This window comes from Kogia breviceps, chromosome 11 (assembly GCF_026419965.1).
Source record: "Kogia breviceps isolate mKogBre1 chromosome 11, mKogBre1 haplotype 1, whole genome shotgun sequence".
NCBI classification, from domain to species: Eukaryota; Metazoa; Chordata; class Mammalia; order Artiodactyla; family Physeteridae; genus Kogia; species Kogia breviceps.
Window position 1 is genome coordinate 9,954,871 of NC_081320.1, and position 6,767 is coordinate 9,961,637.

The window sequence follows — 6,767 nt, forward strand, 5'->3', positions numbered from 1 at the left end:
ATCTGTGCCTGAAGACCCCAATGCTTCAAAGCCATTTGGGAATGAGATCATATCCATGATCCTCTCTGGGTCTCAGTCTTCTCCTCTGTAAGATGCAGGGCTTTGCACTTGTGGAAATAAATGAAGACTACCCAAATGAGAAGAAACAGGCTGTTTATTCAGAGCTTGCCATAGCAAAGGATCAGCCACTATCACCTGCACCTGGCAGAGACCCAAAGGCATGAAGGGATTAAGAAAGCTTTACGATGAGAAGAAAAAAAATGAAAGCTTCAGGTATGCCCTGACTGGAAGTTGTCGGCATGGGAAAACTGGAGGGGGGTTAACTAGGAGCAGGATATCTTATGTGATTGGTTTGGGCAGCATATTTGGCTTTCTATGGTTGGTTCTAAGTTGGAAGTGAGGGCAAAGAATAGGGGGGAAGTAGCAGTTATTTGGCTGTTCTGAGCTGATTGCTGCAGAGGCTGTGGTTTGGCTTCTAGGCTGGTTGCTGCAAAGGTGTGGGACAGAGTTCTATTGTCATATGAGGTGTATCCATTGTCCATTGGTATATTTAGTCCCTCAGTTCTCCCTTTTGGTCATTTTCTTGCTTGAGAGAGGTTGACCAATTCAGAGATGCTAGAGAGCCAGATCTTTACGGAGGATTGTTTGGATGTCTCCATAGTAAACTTATCATGAGATCTTTTTGATCTTTTTGTTGTTGTATCATCATGGCAATCACCTGATGAGAGAGAAGCTGTGCAGAAGCATTGAGCCAAGTAGTGTTTTCTTTAAGGTGATGTACTGCCTGTTCTACCATGCCTGTTTCATTGAGCCAAGTATAGCAATGGCATAGATGCCTCCATGATTAGTCAGTAAGAAGTTTAGTGCAAAGCAATTGCCCGTAACTATTTGAGCCAATGAGCTGAGACAAATCTACAGATCTTCAATCTAGGGAAGAGGTGATGTCATTAATAACTTCTGGCTGAATTAGTGAGTGATAGGTCTCTTACAGTCTTTCTGTCTCCCACCACTGGAAATACTGCTCTGATTGTTCACATAAGCAATGAGTCAGCAATTCCCCAAGGCAGAGTGCATGAATAATTAAGGGTGGCCGCATTTTGGAGGTCTTGCCTGGGTTGGAATTTCCAGCACTGGTGATTTATAAAGTTAGGATTTCTATACACAGACAGTTTGGGGATGCTATTCCTAAAGTGCGTGAAGTTTCAGTCTGAGGAAAATGAGACCTGTTGACCTGGTTACAAAGGAAGTGGAATCCGGTAAGGGCAGACAGAGATCCAGGAAAAAAGTTGTTCATGACATGAGATTGGAACCAAAGCCTCACATTAGCTCTGCTATACATTTGGATCCTTTTACTGTCTTCCAGCTGATAAGTAACTGGCCTACTACCCTAATGAAGGTTGTTGAATTCAAATTCAGAATTCCCTGGATTCTGGTCAACAGATTGTGATAATTGGCTCTTTTTCTGGGAGAGTGGGAAACTAGCAAAGTCACAGGTTGATTTGCTTAAGGTCATTTGTCCCTGTAGGTGCTAATGGAAGAACCACTGGCTTTAATTCTCTATAGTCTCATTTGGTGAGACCAGAACCGTTCATATATATTTATCATGACGGTCTGCCAGTAGATGGCATATCCAGCAGTTGGTGAGATTTAGAGTAGTGGCTACTATTTAGGATAATCTAAGAATGGCATTAGAATGAGTATGCTCTGGGGACTTCCCTGGCGGTCCAGTGGTTAAGACTTTGCCTTCCAGTGCAGGGGGTGTGGGTTCAATCCCTGGTTGGGAAGCTAAGATCCCACATGCCAAAAAACCAAAACATAAAGCAGAAGCAATATTGTAACAAATTCAATAAAAGACTTAAAAAAAAAGAATGAGTACGCTCTGACCTAACAATTATAATGAAGAGGGAAGAAAAGAGAAAAGGGGTCATTATGGGTGGATGACAACCAGGAATCAATAGAAATGAGAAGAATAACTATAAGCAAGCAGATGAAAAGCAAAACAAGACTTTTTTTGAAGTACAGTCGATACAGTATGGTGTTAGACAAAACAGGGCTTTGACACAGGTCTTGGTCTGACATCTTGGGCAGAAGCTATCTGTCATCTGAAGTCATCTGTTTATCCCAAAGGTCTTTGGTCAGCTGTATACTTCTCAAGACCAGCTGCTTCTGGAGCATCTGGGAGAATCCTCAGTTTGAAGTCCTCTACTGGAATAGGCTTCCAGTTGTGTCAATTCAGAAATTCTTCTTTAGTTGTAAAATATGTACTGAAGATTTGACCCCCTGGAGTTTCACTGCTGTACTTGTTAACAGTACCCGATAAGGTTCTATACAATAAGGTTCAAGAACAATTTTTCTCTGATGTCTCAGACAAAAATCTCATGGTTGAAGATCACAAAGAGGCTATTTAGGAAGATGCTGTGGGAAGATGTCCTTAACCTGCTGATGATAGGATGGGTAGAGTACATGAATCCCTTGTAATATTTTGCCATGTCTGCATGCAGCAGGGTAGAGTCTAGTATTGGAAGTGGAATCTCTAGATAAATGGGTTCAGTTCTTAGATACCTGATGTATCCCCAAGGGAGTGAACCATATGGCCATAAGGGCTTCTGGGAGTACCTTTGGCCAGGGAGCTAAAGGGTTTCTGAGATTTTTGCTAATTTTAAGTTACGGATGTCATTGATTCCAGTAAAGTGTGTGCTTTGATCACCTGATATAAAAAATGGGATGTGATAGGTTGGATACACAAAATCAAGCAGCTTTTAGTAAGGACTATAGCTTTTCACAGCAACTAAATGCTTCAGTCCATCATAAAAATAGACATATTAAAAACTAAAACACATTCCCATTTCATGAAGTGTAGGAGCTGGATAAAATCCATCTTAAGGTGTCCAAGGATCTTGGAGGCTTTGGTCCCAGGCCATGTCCCACCTTTAGTTTTGTCAAGATTTTGATTATAGGTGACACTTGACCTAAAAATAACCTGTTAAAAAGTTTTCTTTTTAAAGTTTATTTTCCAATGTTAAGATTGTAACCTATTTGTATCATGATGTGTAGTTTCATGGAAAAATTTAGCTATCATCTGAAATCATCTGGCGCCACCAAGTGGCCATCTTGGGAGCACCAGTGATGATCTGAGTGAAGATTACATTTTTTAACATTTCTTTTTCAGAATCAGGGGTTAAACATTGATATTCTATAGTGGCCTCTCTGAATTCCTCCAGAGATTTATCCTTTGAGGGTTTAGTTAGGAACCTCACCTTGGTTAAGGCTGCTTGTTTGGCCTAATGATCTGCTAGTGCATTTCCTTTCACTTCCATATTATCTCTTTTGTATGAACCTCAGCCCTTATAATAGCCACCTCTCTAGGAAACAGGAGTGAATCCATAAGTTCTTGTTGTCCATTTTTGATAGGGATTCTAGGAGAGGTTAGGAAACCTTCTTTGTTTCAAAGCATCTCAAAGTCATGTTCTGATCTCAAGCATATCTTCTGTGTATATGCTTACCCTCTGGTCTTTGGCCAGTCGACTAACTGTATATAGTAAATGCAATAAGTTCTGCCATCTGGGCTGACTGTAACTCAGGTAGAGGACTATATTCTAAAGAGAACTTAAATTAGTGACACCATATCCTTCTTTTTTTTTTTTTTTTTTTTTGCGGTATGCGGGCCTCTCACTGCTGTGGCCTCTCCCGTTGCGGAGCACAGGCTCCGGACGCGCAGGCGCAGCGGCCATGGCTCACGGGCCCAGCCGCTCCGCGACATGTGGGATCTTCCCGGACCAGGGCACGAACCCGTGTCCCCTGCATCGGCAGGCGGATTCTCAACCACTGCGCCACCAGGGAAGCCCACCATATCCTTCTTGATAACCTTTGGTTTCATATTTGAGATATGCTTCATCAACAAAAAATATTAGTTCAGAATTCTTAATTGGAGTCTCTAGTAAATCTGAGCAAGGCACAGAAAGTTTCCTAACTAAGGTAAGACAATCATGAGGTTCTCCTTCTGTTAGGGGCAGGAGAGTGGCAGGGTTCAGGATGCTGCAGTAGTGAACAGAAATGTGAGAGGGAGAGAGTAACAGAATATAATAAGATGTTAATTAGCAGGCTGACAGTGTAAACTCTCTCTTTTCACAGATGATATGATCTGATATGTAGAAAATCGTAAGAAATACACTAAAAACCTATAGGAATAAATGAATTCAGCAAAGTTTCTGGATACAATCAGATCAATATACAAAAATCAATACTATTTCCATACATGATCCATAAAAGAAAAAAACTGATAAACTGGACTTCATCAAAACTGAAACCTTTTGCTTGGTGAAAGACCCTGTTAAGAGGATGAAAAGACAGGCTACAGGCTGGGAGAAAATATTTGCAGACAACTTATTTCAAAATGTACTCCCATCTAGAATATACAAAGAACTCTCAAAACTCAATAGTAAAAGAAACCAAACAATCCAACTAGAGAGTGAGCAAACATTTCACCAGAGAGGACATACAGATGGCAAACAAGCACGTGAAAAGACATTCAAACATCATTCCTGTTAGGGAAATGTAAATTAAAACCATGATGATTTATCACTACACAGCTATTAGAACAGCTTAAAAAAGTATTTTTTAAGTGACAATTCTAAATGCTAGTGAAGATCAGAGGAACTAGATCTCTCACACATTGCTGGTGGAAATATAAAATGGTATAGCCACTATGAAAAAGAGTTTGGCTGTTCTTAAAAAACAAAACATACATTTACCATTCAATCTAGCAATCTCACCGCTTGGCATTCATTCCAGAGAAATGAAAGCTTATGCCCACACAAAAACATGTACATGATGGGTATATACCTCTAAGTATTGAAAGCAGGGACCTGAAAATCGATTTGTACCCCATGTTCATAGCAGTATTATTCACAATAGCAAAAACGTAGAAGCAACCCAACTGTCCATTGGCAGATGGATAGATAAACAAAATACAGTATATACATACAATAGAATATTATTCAGCCTTTAAAAAGGAAGGAAATTCTGACACATGCTACACAAGGATAACCTTGAGGACATTATGTTAAGTGAAATAAGCCAATCACGAAAGGACAAACACTGTATGATTCTACTTACAGGAGATAGTTAATCAAATTTATAGAGACAGAAAATAGAATGGTGGTTGCCAGAGACTGAAGAGAGAAAGGAATGGGGAGTTTCTGTTTTGCAAGATGAAAAGAGTTCTGGAGATGGATGGTAATGATGGTTGCACAACAATGTGAATGGGCTTAATGCTCTGAACTGTACACTTAAAAATAGTTAAGATGGTAAATTTTATTTTACGTGTATTTTAGCACAATTTGAAATTTTTTTAATGTCAAAAAATGCACATGAATATTCACAGCAGTTTTGTTTGGAAGAGCCAAAAATTGGAGAAAAACTACATATCCTACAATGATGAATGGTGGAACAAAAGGACGAAACTATTGATGCATTCAACAACTTGGATGGACATCAACGGTATTATGCTGAGTGAAAAAAGCCAATCTCTCTAATTCCATTTATATAACATTCTCAAAATGACAGCATTTTAGATATGGAGAACCTATTAGTGGTTGCCAAGACAGAAGAGGGAGAATGTGACTCTAAAGAGAAAACACAAGGGATCTTTGTGATGATAGTTCTGTATCATGATTGTCGCGGTTATAGAAATCTACACGTGATAAAAATTGTATAGAACTACACACCACCCCCAAGAATGCATGTAAACTGATAAAATCCAAATGAACTCTGAATTGTATCAATGTGTACAATGGTTTTAATACTGTATTATAGTTATGCAGTTGACCCTTGAACAATATGGGTTTGGACTGCATGAGTCCACTTATATGCAAATATTTTTTCAATAAATACTGCTGTACTACATGATACGCGATTGGTTAAATCCATGGATGCGACACTACGAATTCAGAGAGCCAACTATGGGACCTGATCACCCATGGATTTTGGTATCTGTAGAAGGTCCTGGAGCCAATCCTCTGTGCATACTGAGAGATGTCTGTATAAGATGTCACGATTGGGAAAAACTGGGTGAGGGGTGCATCGGACCTTTCTGTCCTATTTTTGCAGCTCCCTACAAGTCTGTAATTATTTTAAAATGAAAAGTTAGAAAAAACAAACAAACCAAAACTTGACTGCTTGGCCATGGGCCAGCAAGTTCCCTTGTGACCTGAGCTGTTCATCATGAACTGGGTGCCATCTGACCCACCAAGCCATAAAGCTGGGCACACAGCAGCACGCCATCATCAAATGGAAATGGTATATATGAAGCTGGGCTCAAGCAGATCCTGAAGGCACAAGAAATTGTATGATTTCCTCATGACCGTGGCCTCTACTCTTGCGACATTATCTTCTGTCTCCAACCCCTACCTACAGCTTCACGGTAACCTCCCTCTGACCAGTTGCCTGAAGAGGAAAACTCCTGGGTTCTGCATGGTATGCAAGCATCACCTAAAAGGATACAGCTGCACAACATCTCACTTTGGGAAGGCTCTGCGGGACAGTGATGAAGGGAAATCCTCTCAGTGGGCAGAATTTTGAGCAGTGTACCTCGTTGTTCATTTTGCCTGATCAGAAGCACAGACCTATACTTTTTCATGCGCTGTGGCTAATGGCTTGGCTGGATGGTCAGGTACTTGAAAGAAGTATGATTAGAAAATTCAAGGAGGTCTGACAAGGAGTCTGGGGAGAGGTGTGTCGACAGACTTCTCTAATTTGGCACAGAATGT

At 40.3% G+C, this 6,767-nt stretch overlaps 1 protein-coding gene across 1 annotated transcript in view; it reads right to left on the reverse strand.

Annotated features, from left to right (window-relative positions):
• ZNF2 (zinc finger protein 2) overlaps window positions 1-6,767 on the reverse strand; it is a 45,213-nt gene that overhangs the window by 37,791 nt on the left and 655 nt on the right. The window lies entirely within an intron of this gene.